At 43.0% G+C, this 15,549-nt stretch overlaps 1 protein-coding gene across 3 annotated transcripts in view; it reads right to left on the reverse strand.

Annotated features, from left to right (window-relative positions):
- Positions 1–15,549, reverse strand: part of LOC126183396 (leukocyte tyrosine kinase receptor) — a 974,779-nt gene that overhangs the window by 573,350 nt on the left and 385,880 nt on the right. The gene's annotated exons all lie outside the window — the stretch shown is intronic.

Genomic DNA, 15,549 nt, shown 5'->3' on the forward strand with positions numbered 1-15,549 from the left:
CAAAAGGACGAAGTAAACTAGGTAGAGTTACAATGAGTGAATGACAGCGATCACAAATGCATGATTACTAATGGTTCAAATGGCTCTGAGCACTATGGGACTTAACTTCTGAGGTCATCAGTCCCCTAGAACTTAGAACTACTTAAACCTAACTAACCTAAGGACATCACACACACCCATGCCCGAGGCAGGATTCGAACTTGCGACCGCATGATTACTTATCAAATATTAGGAATGTTCTTGAATACTATGGAAAGTTCTCGGTGTTTATAAAAGCATGATTCAAATGGTTCAAATGGCTCTGAGCACTATGGGACTCGACATATGAGGTCATAAGTCCCCTAGAACTCAGAACTACTTAAACCTAACCAACCTAAGGACATCACACACATCCATGCCCGAGGCAGAATTCGAACCTGCGATCGGAGCGGTCGCGCGGTTACCGATTGAAGCGCCTAGAACCGCTTGACCACAGAGGCCGGCTAAAAACATGAATAAGTGATTGCAGAGTGCTTCATTTCAAGGCATTAAGGATATTGAACTGGATATAAAAGTAGTTAAGAGAATTTTTTAGCATTCGTGAATATTCTTGAGCGCGAAATACAAATATTTTTATGAGTTTTTTGAATGATCCTTTTTACTATGTTCTTTAATGTTCTCGAGCGATCTGGCGTGTTCTCAGACAATAAAAAAAAGAAAGACCTAGTGAAGCTAGTAATAATAATAATAATAATAACCCCGTGGAGGCTCGGGAAAAGAATAGGCCTTCGGTATATGTTCCGCCAGTCGTAAAAGGCGACGAAAAGAACAAACCACTAATAGGGCTAACCCCCCTTTTAGTGTGATTAGTTGGTTCAGGACAGAACTAATGAAGCCTCGGACAAGTGCTGTCATGGTCGGGGACGACGCTTGAACCTTATGCCCGTCCACAATGGTAATGACACTGCTAGCCACACGGAAAATGATTTAATTCCAAATAGAGATGTTTTGCGGGACATGCTTCTTGCAACCACTCTAGAAGGAAAACAAAGACAGAGGATGAGATGGTCAGATGAAGTTAACCGACACCTCATGTTCTGTTATTACCAAGCAACAAACTTAGGAACCAACACAACTGGATACAGATCATAAATATACACAAAATTTATTACCAGATACCCAGAATTAAAATTTTTAACAGAACAACGACTAGCTGATCAGATTCGTGTAATAATCAAAAATAACAGGATACTCCAGTCAGAATTAGAAAACATCAAACAACAAGTACAACAAATACTGGAACAAAATAATGTGCAATCAGAAGAAGAAGAAAATACAGTAATGGACTCAAACATCCCAGAGCAAACTAACAAAGAACAACACGCATCAATTAAACAATCAGAGGAAAACGAAATCTTAAGACAGCCACCAGAACAAGCACAAATAGAACATGAAGTGACACACATGTTAGATATAGAAGAAAAATTTCAGTTGACACATATAGAATACAAAGACACAAGTACAGACATTATACCATTCTTGCATAGACCACCAAATAACCCACAAGTCGAAACAACAATAACAACTATCAACACAATCATACACAACAAAATAAATGAAAATACAACTATGGAACAGTTACAACTACTGGTTTATGTAGGAGCACTCACTACACTAAATATACACACTAGGCAGAGATCAGAACCAACCAACACACAGAAGAAACCCACAAACCCAGCATGGCAACACAGGCTACAGATCAGAATAGAAAAACTGAGAAAAGACATTGGACAGCTAACACAATTTATAAGAAATGAAATATCAGGCAAAAAGCGAAAAAGGTTAGGTAAAATCTCACAACAAGAAGCGATAGAGCAATTAGATGAAAGGAAGCAGAAATTACAAGCATTGGCCAAACGACTTAGAAGATACAAAAAAAGTGAAAATAGAAGGAAGCAAAACCAAACATTCAACACAAACCAAAAGAAATTTTACCAGACAATAAATAACACACACATTAAAATAGACAATCCACCAAACATAACAGACATGGAACACTTCTGGAGCAACATATGGTCAAACCCGGTGCAACATAACAGACACGCACAGTGGATACAAGCAGAAACAGACTCATACAACATGATACCACAAATGCATGAAGTGATAATTTTGCAACATGAAGTCACCCGAGCAATTAATTCTATGCACAATTGGAAAGCCCCTGGAAATGATAAAATAGCAAATTTCTGGCTAAAGAAGTTTACCTCAACACATTCACATCTAACTAAATTATTTAACAATTACATTGGAGACCCATACACAGTCCCTGATACACTTACACAAGGAATAACTTATCTGAAACCTAAAGATCAAGCAGACACAGCAAACCCAGCAAAATATTGACCCATAACATGCCTACCAACAATATACAAAATATTAACTTCAGTTATTACACAGAAATTAATGACACATACAACAGAGAACAAAATTATAAATGAAGAACAAAAAGGCTGCTGCAAAGGAGCATGAGGATGTAAAGAGCAACTATAATAGATACAGAGGTGACATATCAAGATAAAACTAAACAAAGGTCGCTGCACTATGCATACATTGATTACCAAAAAGCTTTTGATAGTGTACCCCACTCATGGTTACTACAGATATTGGAAATATACAAAGTAGATCCTAAATTAATACAGTTCCTAAACATAGTAATGAAAAATTGGAAAACCACACTTAATATACAAACAAATTCAAATAATATCACATCACAGTCAATACAGATTAAACGTGGAATATACCAAGGAGACTCATTAAGTCCTTTCTGGTTCTGCCTTGCTCTGAACCCACTATCCAACATGCTAAATAATACAAGTTATGGATACAATATTACTGGAACATACCAACACAAAATCACACATTTGCTATACATGGATGATCTAAAACTACTGGCAGCAACAAATTAACAACTCAACCAATTACTAAAGATAACAGAAGTATTCAGCAATGATATAAATATGGCTTTTGGAACAGACAAATGTAAGAAAAATAGCATAGTCAAGGGAAAACACACTAAACAAGAATATTACATATTGGATAACCACAGCGGCTGCATAGAAGCGATGGAAAAAACAGATGCCTATAAATATCTAGGATACAGACAAAAAATAGGAATAGATAATACAAATATTAAAGAAGAACTAAAAGAAAAATATAGACAAAGACTAACAAAAATACTGAAAACAGAATTGACAGCAAGAAACAAGACAAAAGCTATAAATACTTATGCTATACAAATATTGACCAACTCATTTGGAGTAGTGAAATGGAGTAACACAGACCTAGAAGCACTCAACACACTTACACGATCACAATGCCACAAATATAGAATACATCACATACATTCAGCAACAGAAAGATTCACATTAAGCAGAAATGAAGGAGGAAGCGGATTTATTGACATAAAAAACCTACATTATGGACAGGTAGACAATTTAAGAAAATTCTTTCTAGAACGAGCAGAAACTAGCAAAATACACAAAGCAGTCACTCATATAAATACACCAGCTACACCATTGCAATTTCACAACCTCTTCTACAACCCTTTAGATCACATAACATCAACAGATACAAAGAAAGTAAATTGGAAAAAGAAACCACTACATGGCAAGCACCCTTATCATCTAACACAGCCACACATCGATCAAGACGCATCCAACACATGGCTAAGAAAAGGCAATATATACAGTGAGACGAAAGGATTCATGATTGCAATACAGGATCAAACAATAAACACCAGATATTACAGCAAGCATATTATTAAAGATCCCAATACCACAACAGATAAATGCCGACTTTGCAAACAACAAATAGAAACAGTAGATCACATCACAAGCGAATGTACAATACTAGCAAATACAGAATACCCCAGAAGACGTGACAATGTAGCAAAAATAATACATCAACAACTTGCCATACAACATAAACTAATTAAACAACACATTCCCACATACAAGTATGCACCACAAAATGTACTGGAGAATGATGAATACAAATTATACTGGAACAGATCCATTATAACAGATAAAACAACACCACATAACAAACCTGACATCATACTCACCAATAAAAAGAAGAAACTAACACAACTAATCGAAATATCCATACCCAATACAACAAATATACAGAAGAAAACAGGAGAAAAAATTGAAAAATACATCCAACTGGCTGAGGAAGTCAAGGACATGTGGCATCAGGATAAAGTTGACATTATACCAATTATACTATCAACTACAGGAGTCATACCACACAATATCCACCAGTACATCAACGCAATGCAGCTACATCCAAACATATATATACAACAACAGAAATCTGTAATTATTGATAAATGTTCAATTACCCGAAAGTTCCTAAATGCAAGTAACATATACCGTACGGTTAAAAGGAAGTCACGCTTGATCAAGGTCCGCATCACTTTCCATTTTTGACCAGACATAATGTCTGAGAAAAGAAACAATAATAATAATAATAAGGCCACCGTATTTGATATGAACAACTGCAGCATAATCGCACCTACGAAAGAATGCGATATCTATAAGCATCTGCGTCTCCATCAAGAAATACGTCTGTTGCATGGAACCATAAAACAAAGAATCAGACTACATATATCACCAGAGTTCCCTCAAGTCTGAAATCTAAACTAAATGAGAAAAAAAACCTTCACGCGATTAACATGTATGGAGTTTCAGTGCTAACTTATGCTTTGGCATCAAGAACTTAACGAAAACAGACCTGTAAGTAATACAGAGGAAAACATACGCAATTATTGTGACGTATGGCATCCACAGTTCTAAATAAGCTGTAGAAATACTGCCTATCCCACATGAAATTGGAGGTAGGAGGCTAACAGGTGCTGCGAAGCTGTACGAAGAGCAACTTAGGAATCTGAAGCAGTATTTTTACAACTACTCATCAGTCCATAAAGCAATAGTAGACATAAATATTAATTACACAACAATCAATCTGGTAGAAACATCCAGTACAGTCCCAAGGTCAAAGACATAAATAATTATAGGATCGTTAAAAAAACTGCACGAGAAACATCCGAATGACCTCACGTAGGAGCTCATCATCGATGAAGCAAAAAGTTAATAAATAAAACTTTTTGGCAGCGATGTTAGTTCACCGTCCCTCTGCATGGAGCAATGTCTTTGTGACTCAAGCCGTCCTCAGTTTGCTGTGAACAAGGAGGTTAGGCTGTGAACAATTGTATTGTATGCACGCCAACTTTGTGTACGTTCAGTTGTTAATAGTAAATCCGTGTAAACCTTACTCCCTAGTTTCCAGCTTCATTCCGCAGGCCTCCGTACATATTTATTAGCAAGTGTCGATCAGTTTAAATAATATATCTGTTTGAACCAAGGATTTGAACATAAGGCATTTAAATGTATCTGTATGCATATTTAGCCGGCCAGAGTGACCGAGCGGTTCTAGGCGATACAGTCTGGAACCGTGCGACCGCTACGGTCGCTGGTTCGAATCCAGCCACGGGCATGGATGTGTGTGATGTCCTTAGGTTAGTTAAGTTTAAGTAGTTCTTAGTCCTAGGGGACTGATGACCTCGGAAGTCCCATAGTGCTCAGAGCCATTTGAACTATTTTGTATGCATATTTACTATAAGGGAGCCTGTTTTCGGCTATCGAAACTAAACAATCGAGTGATACTGTCAGTGATGACGAGACGCTAATTGTTGAATGACGGCATGGCTTGTGCGTTGATTTTTCGTTCGTAAAGACACATATCAAATGTTTTAATCAATATGTGCATCTTACCAGTGAGAACTCCAAAAAGACAGTGATTAATATAGCGTGAACTGTGAACTGTTTGCTGCTCTTTTATTCAACGAAGAACGAAGATAGTTCCCGAATATGCAATGGACGCAAAACAGTGAATGAACAATGCGTGTGCATGGTATCAGATTTGGACATTTAGAGGACCGAGCCTTGATGTGAATTAGCCTTTAACTGTTTCGTATCACTTGCTGAACTGAAATTGCTTCGTAGTGCCACAGAGTGGTGCATTGTGTAGAGAAATATAGGCTTACTCTGTAAATACGTCAGCACTGCTTATTTATATTTGGATACTTAACTGTAGAAAGGTAGTAACTGCCGAATTCATGAAAAATGTGATAAGTGGTTTGAAAGATGCAGGATACCGAGGAGGATTACATATGAAAAGTACTAGGTCCACCGAGAGTTCCAAGTGGTTACATTTTCCACCACTAGATGACAATGGCGCTAAGTTTCCTGCAGATTTCATAAGAACAGTGCAATGTGCCATTAGCTGTGTTTGTTTCATTTTGCTGCATATCGATTGATATGCTTCACTGCATGTGGGATGAGAGTATCGCTGGTAGGGATGGAAATGAAATCGCGTCATGTATTCTGAAAGTGTTAAACACCGGGATAACAACGAAGAAAAATATTGTTTGGAGAGACAACTGTGCCCTGTTTCTTGTTAGTGGGCACAGTTTCTTCCCCTGTGACTATGAGTTTGCCTTGATAGAGAAAAGGAAGTCGGTGACGAAGTCGTTTGTACCCAGCGACCTACGCAAAATGGTCGAGGAAGCAAAGGTCGTTAGACGAGATACTCTCTACAAAAAAGCTGAACATTTCAAAACTGTCAGCTTCACACATGATTCAACAGATGTAACACATGTAGCAATAAGAGAGTGTTAGACTGACATGTAATGGATCCGTAAGGTGAATGTGCTCAAAAATGTGAAACGCGCAATAAACATTCAATGTGCTAACTTTGAATCTATTTCCTCAACCCATTCAACTACAGATGAAGAAAGCCTTAAAGGCTATGATACATTACCTGGAAAAGAATGCGCGTAATGAATATTATATGCAGATCTGTGGAGTGTGACTAAGAACGTAGCACCTAGAATAATTTGATGGTACTTAGCACCTTTCATAAATGTTTCTGTTTGAATTGCCTTCAGCATCAAACAATTCCAATTGTGTCATAGTGTCATATTAGTGGTAGCACTAATATATGGTAAGATACTCCCATTTGTAACATAGAAAAGTTTGAGGAGTAAATAATTAAAACACTGCACTACAGACAGTTTGTTTATAATAACTTCAGTTCATGAATTTGGCATTATGCACCTTTCTACAATTAAGTGACCAATTGTGTACGCCCTGGAACTGCAAGCCCACGACAACAAGCTCACGACAACAGGTGTAACGGCACAGGACTCTTCTCATTACTTGCCACAGATATACCTGTAGTTACAACGGATCTGGAGGCATTATTTTGAACACAGAATCGATAAATATTAGTCGACCACAATATTGTTGCACCTGGGAGTGAGGGCATTACGGTCGGGGTATCGTGAGATTTTATTGTGACATTTGACAAGGACACAGTGGACCACTTCATAATATATGCAAAACCGACCTGAAAACATTCGCAGTGCGATGCGTTTTCCGTAGACATCTCTGTACTTGTTTACATAACGTCCCTGGTGACGCCTACGGGATGCCAAGTGCAACAATATCATGGTCCGGTACTACCATCATCACGCGTCATCGTCGTCACCTTATCTCGGAATGCTGCAGTGACGTGAGGTGCAGGCACGGCAGTGATTGTTATAAAACAAACTGCTAAACAAGATCAGGCTCTCAATTGCAAAGGTCATTTATAATGATATACCAGTCTACTGTATAATTATAAACTCTTACGCCGCGAGTTCAAATGTTCAAAAGTGTGTGAATTCCTAAGGGACCAAACTGCTGAGGTCATCGGTCCCTAGACTTACACAATACTTAAACTAACTTATGCTAAGAACAACACACACACCCATGCCCGAGGGAGGACTCGAACCTGCGGCGCCCCCCGGGGTGGCCGAGCTGTTCTACGCGCTTCAGTCTGGAACCGCGCGGCCGCTGCGGTCGCAGGTTCGAATCCTGCCTCGGGCATGGATTTATGTGGTGTCTTTAGGTTAGTTAGGTTTAAGTAGTTCTAGGGGACTGATGACCTCAGCTGTTAAGTCCCATAGTGCTCAGAGCCATTTGAACCTCCGGCGGGAGGGGCCGCGAAACGCCGCGGATAATGAGGATAACGGGAAAGGGGCACTACTGCGGATAAGTGTAGAATTTGGGTCTGACGGGATGCGTGCTAGGTTAGCCCGTGCAGTTGCGATGACCACTGTGTCCGGATGATGCAGCAGACTCCCGTTCGAGTTTCGGCCAGGCACACATTTCCAGTTTTCCCCATTCATTTAAATCAATGCCCACTAACAGCTAATGTCATTAATTCCTTTGCATCTTCATGTATTACGAGTTTTTCCATTTAAAAAATATGTTAGACGCTTGTAATTTTGTCTTACATCGATCAACACTGTCACTGCAATAGTACTAACATATTAATGTACGCTCCTGGAAATGGAAAAAGGAACACATTGACACCGGTGTGTCAGACCCAGCATACTTGCTCCGGACACTGCGAGAGGGCTGTACAAGCAATGATCACACGCACGGCACAGCGGACACACCAGGAACCGCGGTGTTGGCCGTCGAATGGCGCTAGCTGCGCAGCATTTGTGCACCGCCGCCGTCAGTGTCAGCCAGTTTGCCGTGGCATACGGAGCTCCATCGCAGTCTTTAACACTGGTAGCATGCCGCGACAGCGTGGACGTGAACCGTATGTGCAGTTGACGGACTTTGAGCGAGGGCGTATAGTGGGCATGCGGGAGGCCGGGTGGACGTACCGCCGAATTGCTCAACACGTGGGGCGTGAGGTCTCCACAGTACATCGATGTTGTCGCCAGTGGTCGGCGGAAGGTGCACGTGCCCGTCGACCTGGGACCGGACCGCAGCGACGCACGGATGCACGCCAAGACCGTAGGATCCTACGCAGTGCCGTAGGGGACCGCACCGCCACTTTCCAGCAAATTAGGGACACTGTTGCTCCTGGGGTATCGGTGAGGACCATTCGCAACCGTCTCCATGAAGCTGGGCTACGGACCCGCACACCCGTTAGGCCGTCTTCCGCTCACGCCCCAACATCGTGCAGCCCGCCTCCAGTGGTGTCGCGACAGGCGTGAATGGAGGGACGAATGGAGACGTGTCGTCTTCAGCGATGAGAGTCGCTTCTGCCTTGGTGCCAATGATGGTCGTATGCGTGTTTGGCGCCGTGCAGATGAGCGCCACAATCAGGACTGCATACGACCGAGGCACACAGGGCCAACACCCGGCATCATGGTGTGGGGAGCGATCTCCTACACTGGCCGTACACCACTGGTGATCGTCGAGGGGACACTGAATAGTGCACGGTACATCCAAACCGTCATCGAACCCATCGTTCTACCATTCCTAGACCGGCAAGGGAACTTGCTGTTCCAACAGGACAATGCACGTCCGCATGTATCCCGTGCCACCCAACGTGCTCTAGAAGGTGTAAGTCAACCACCCTGGCCAGCAAGATCTCCGGATCTGTCCCCCATTGAGCATGTTTGGGACTGGATGAAGCGTCGTCTCACGCGGTCTGCACGTCCAGCACGAACGCTGGTCCAACTGAGGTGCCAGGTGGAAATGGCATGGCAAGCCGTTCCACAGGACTACATCCAGCATCTCTACGATCGTCTCCATGGGAGAATAGCAGCCTGCATTGCTGCGAAAGGTGGATATACACTGTACTAGTGCCGACATTGTGCATGCTCTGTTGCCTGTGTCTATGTGCCTGTGGTTCTGTCAGTGTGAGCATGTGATGTATCTGACCCCAGGAATGTGTCAATAAAGTTTCCCCTTCCTGGGACAATGAATTCACGGTGTTCTTATTTCAATTTCCAGGAGTGTAGTTTTTGCAGGATCAGTTCGAGAGCATTTTTCACACAAACCACTTATCATTTCGCACCCTTCCCATCTTTCTACCGCATCAGTTTTCCCTATTAATCTTAACAAGCAAAGTGTACAAACCTGCACATGGACGGCCGGCCGAAGTGGCCGCGCGGTTCTGGCGCTGCAGTCTGGAACCGCGAGACTGCTACGGTCGCAGGTTCGAATCCTGCCTCGGGCATGGATGTGTGTGATGTCCTTAGGTTAGTTAGGTTTCACTAGTTCTAAGTTCTAGGGGACTGATGACCTCAGCAGTTGAGTCCCATAGTGCTCAGAGCCATTTTTTTTTTTTGCACTTGGACGGCCCTGACGCCCTGCTCACTTGGTACCCCAAGCGGCCTCTACTAATGTTGTGACACGGCCTGAATAGAAATCTTACACCTGTAGCGTCTCTGGCTGTCCTCTCAGCTTGGCACCCCAAGCAGTCGCTACTAATATTGTGATAAACCCCTCATGGAAATCTTACATTAGTGGCGACTTGGACGGTCCTCTCAGCTTGGGGCCCCAAGCGGCTGCTACTAATATTGTGATAAGTCCTGAATAGAAATCTTATACATTGTGGCTTCTCTGGTGCCCCTCTCAGATTGGTGCCCCAAGCATTCGCTGCTAGTAATGTGATACACCCAGTTTAGGAATCTTACAGCTGCGGCATCTCTGACGGCCTTAGCTTTGCGCCTCGAACGGCCTCTACTAATACTGAGGTACATCCTGCATAGAAATTTTCCACTTGTGGCGTAGTCCGCAGCTCGTGGTCGTGCGGTAGCGTTCTCGCTTCCAACGCCCGGGTTCCCGGGTTCGATTCCCGGCGGGGTCAGGGATTTTCCCTGCCTCGTGATGACTGGGTGTTGTGTGATGTCCTTAGGTTACAAAATTGTTAAGGCTTTCGTGGCCACTTGTTGACATACTGCCTATTGGCTTCTGTCTCGGGTTCTTCGGCCGACGTTCATCTAATGATTTTTCTGACGTTTCGCCAGCACGAGTGGCTGGCATTGTCAAAGCTTCACCCTCCATTGCCTGTGGTGAACTGGAGGCGAGCTCGCGGCCGCAGACTATATGTACCTGGCGCGCCAACGTCCGAGGGCTTCTCCGCGGTCATTTCCGGTGCGGTTCTCCTCTTGCTACCTGCGACGGTCGTTCGCTGCAGTACGGGAAGCCAGGATCCGTTTACATTAAGGCTTTCCTCTTTCTTGTTGAAACTGTTCGCGTGTTTTTGGATTTCTACAGCTTCTCTGAACAAGCGCGTGTGATAGTGCTTCTCTACAGCCAGAACTTCCGTGTCGGCGAATTTTATTACGTGGTCGGTCTCATTCAGTGCGTGCTCTGCCACGGCCGATTTCTCCACCTGCCCCAACCAGCAATGTCGCTTATGCTCTTTGATCCTGGTGTTAATGGATCGTCCAGTCATTCCGACATAAACTTTTCCGCATGTGCAAGGTATACGGTATATTCCCGACATTGCAAGTGGGCCTCTTTTCTCCTTCACCGATCTAAGACACTCTTTGATCTTCCTTGTCGGTTTGAAAATCGTCTTTACGCCGTGTTTGCGCAATATACGGCCGATTCTGTCCGTCACTCTGGGAATGTATGGCAGAAAGGCCGTACCCGACATTTCTTTTTCTGGTTCCTTACTTCGCCGAGTGTTTGGCTCTGTTACACTTCTAATGTAATTTGTGGAGTACCCATTGCTCCTCAGAACAGTTTCCAGGTGTTGCATTTCTCGTTTGAGGTGTTGAGGCTCACATATTCGTCCTGCTCTCGTTACGAGCGTACTAATCATGCCTCTTTTCTGGCTCGGGTGGTGGTTTGACAGTTTGTGCAGGTATCGGTCCGTGTGTGTCGGTTTTCGATACATGCTGTGTCCCAGGTTTTCGCCGTCCCTTGTGACCAGCACGTCTAGAAATGGCAGTTTCCTGTCCTTTTCTACTTCCATGGTAAATGTTATATTGGCATGGAGGCTGTTCAAGTGTCTCAGGAATTCACCGAGCTGTTCTTCACCATGGCTCCACACCACGAAAGTATCATCGACATACCTGTACCACACCTTAGGTTTGCAAGTCGCCGAGTCCAGTGCCTGTGCTTCAATTGTTCCATGAAGAAGTTGGCCACCACTGGACTGAGAGGACTACCCATGGCGACGCCTTCCAGCTGTTCGTAGAAATCGCCATTCCACGTGAAATAGCTCGTGGTGAGACATGCATGGAAGAGCTTTTTGATGTCTTGCGGGAACATGGAACACGTGGGAAAGACCGATACATACATTAAGGACTCAGGATATTTCATTGAGAAGCTGAAGAAACTGAAACTTGCGCCAAACGACATCCTGGTCAGTTTTGATGTTGTTTCGTTATTTACGAAAGTGCCACTCAGCGACGCTCTGGAGTACATCGGTCCAAAAACACGCGAACAGTTTCAACAAGAAAGAGGAAAGCCTTAAGGTAAACGGATCCTGGCTTCCCGTACTGCAGCGAACGACCGTCGCAGGTAGCAAGAGGAGAACCGCACCAGAAATGACCGCGGAGAAGCCCTCGGACGTTGGCGCGCGCCAGGTACATATAGTCTGCGGCCGCGAGCTCGCCTCCAGTTCACCACCGGCAATGGAGGGTGAAGCTTTGACAATGCCAGCCACTCGTGCTGGCGAAACGTCAGAAAAATCATTAGATGAACGTCGGCCGAAGAACCCGAGACAGAAGCCAATAGGCAGTTTGTCCTTAGGTTAGTTAGGTTTCAGTAGTTCTAAGTTCTAGGGGACTGATGACCATAGAAGTTAAGTCCCATAGTGCTCAGAGCCATTTTTGAACTTGTGGCGTATCTGGCCCCCCTCAGCTTGACGCCACAAGTCTCCACTTCTAATACCGTAATACATCCTGTATAGAAATCTTACACTTGTGGTGTTTCTGGTGCCCTTCTCACCTTGGCACCCCAAGCAGCTGCTACTAGTATTGTGAAACGTGCTATGTAGAAACCTTACACTTGTGGCATCTTTGGCACCCATCTCAACTTGGCGCTCCAAGCGGATGCTACGAATATTGTGACACATCCTGTATAGAAATGTTGCACTTGCGGCCTCTCTGGCTCCCCTCTCAACTTGGTGCTCCAAGCGGCCGCCACTAATATTGCGATTCATTCTGTATACTAATCTTTCACTTGTGGCGTCTCTGGCACCCGTCTCAGCTTGGTGCCCCAAGGAGTCGCTACGAAGAATGTGATACACCCTGCATAGAGATCTTACTCTTGTGGCGTCTCTGTGTCAGCCCTCTCAGCTTGGTGCCTCAAGCAGCTGCTACGAGAATTGTGATACGCCCTGTATAGAAATCTTAACACTTCTGGCTTCTCTGGCTTCTCAACTTGGTGTCCCTAGCGGCTGCTACTAATATTGTGATACGTTCTGTATAGAAATCTTACACTTGTGAAACCACTGGTGCCCCTCACAGCTTGGCACCTCAAGCGGTAGCTTCTGTAGCTTGGGCCTTAAACCAGCCCCGAGTGTTCGCTCCACATCTCTCAGTACAATTTTTCAGTTACTTTGTAAAGCAGCACTCACACTTATTTCCATTCTTTATTTCATTTCCCAATATTCGCAGATCAGGTATTTCACGTTATAAACTAACAACTTTCTGTAGCTAGCAAAATTGGAAACCACCATTATACGGCATGCGAACCTATCGTATTTGTCCTTTGTTCTGATTGATCGAAAACTGTGACCCGCACTGCATTTAGTATTGTCAACTGGTGTACACGTGCTTGGGGCTGGTTAAATTACAGTACGACTCGGGTTGCTTGGGTTGGGCGTGTTATTATATTTTGAATGCATTGAGTGCATGCTTACATATTATCAGTGTCATTTTCAATACATTCTTACTTTTATTGATCCCTGTTTTTCCATATCTGAGTGTAGCTGCGGCGAGTATATGAGTACGGATTATTGACTTTGAGTTGCACAGTAACTTTAATTTCATTTTTTTCATCTGAGAATCCTATCCTACGAGTAAATCACTCTTGACTAACGCAATTAAATTGATTCAGGGTTACATAAGTAGATGAAGTCACCAACTGAGTACACGATCATTTGAATTACTTAAATTTTGGCCTATCATCCCATTGTGTTACAAGGAGATTGTGAAATCTAAAACTGCATGTTTTGCTCTGATAACAAGTGCAGAACGGAATTCTTTTGATCATCTTCTGAATAGCTCGGAAGGTTCTGGTGGGACATAATTAACTTATCGATATTTTGTTGTTTAAATCCGTATCATCATATCAGTACCGTTGTACAATGAGCGTGCCAATAAATTAGAAATAATAACGATAATGATAATAATAGTAACAATAATAATGATACTGTTTAGAAAACTTGCGGGGATGTAGCCGGGTAACATCGCCTACAAACCGATGTTTGTACAGGAGCATGTCCGCTCATTTTCAAATAGTAAGCACTGTGCAAGGAATTTAAAACATTTTCTCAGTCTCTGTTTCCTGATAAGGGAGAGAACGGGACTCCGCACAGAATTTAAACAAAAACTTCTGTCTCTACTTGTAACGTTACTTGCTAAGATAATTTCAACTGCTTCCTTAATAACACCATTCTAATAGCTGGAAGTGCATATCAGAGTCGCCGTGCTGTTATATTCCACAGAATGAGCGGTGCCAAGACAATGTTATGCAACTGCATGTTACACACTTACAACAGTGGAGCAAATCCGCAACTGGAGAACATTATCTTGGCACCGGTCACCCTAGGATATAATAACATGGAGATTCTGACATGCACTTCCATTGTTGGGATGGTGTTATTAGGGGAGCAATTGAAATTAAATTAGAAAGTAACCTTACAAATATGAGATATAGGTTTTGTTTAAATTATGCGTGTAATCCCGCTCTCTCCCTTGTCAAGAAAGGGGCAGAGTTAATGCTACCTCACCCGTTGGTAATTAATTTTCGCTTTCGATAACTTCTGACGTCAGTCAACTTTGATTGTGTGATGGCGCTAGTGTTAACAGTGTGCAATTTTGCCATGAAAATGACGGTGTGTGCTCCTATCGAAATGTCGGCGGTTGTCGACTCCATCGCAACCCCGTAAGTTATTTGAACATTGTATACGCTGGGAGAAACACAGGTCTCACAATATTAATAACACTGTCTAACATAACAGTCGCAAAATTCCGTCGGGTTTTTGTTACCCACAGCAATAGCAGCGCTCCAAGAAGCCAGCAAGTGACACTTCTGAGTACTATACGGGACGAATGCGTATAATATTGTTTATACTGATTTCTAACGTAGTTTTTACAATAGGGAGCGTGCGCGTATTGCCATAAAAGTCGACAATAACTAAAAAATGACACCGCATTTGTCATTCTTTAGTTTCCAAAGGGCTCTGGGAGGTATGAAAATAGATCCCAGACAGTTTATTTGCGATTCATTTGTAATATACAGATACTTACTGAAGAATGTCATTTTCCTTTAATAACGAAAAATTGCTATTAAACACTAGGAGATATGATCTTTTGCAGAAAGAAGTCATATATCTACACAACAACGCGAAGTTCTGTTCGCTACACATCTGGCGCAATTCACTGAATGTGGAACGTATGAAACCTGTAAGGAATGTAATGCCTACATCATTTACTGTATTACATAAATCACCACACCTGTAGCTGAGGGAATA

Source organism: Schistocerca cancellata, chromosome 1, assembly GCF_023864275.1.
Source record: "Schistocerca cancellata isolate TAMUIC-IGC-003103 chromosome 1, iqSchCanc2.1, whole genome shotgun sequence".
Taxonomy (NCBI): Eukaryota; Metazoa; Arthropoda; class Insecta; order Orthoptera; family Acrididae; genus Schistocerca; species Schistocerca cancellata.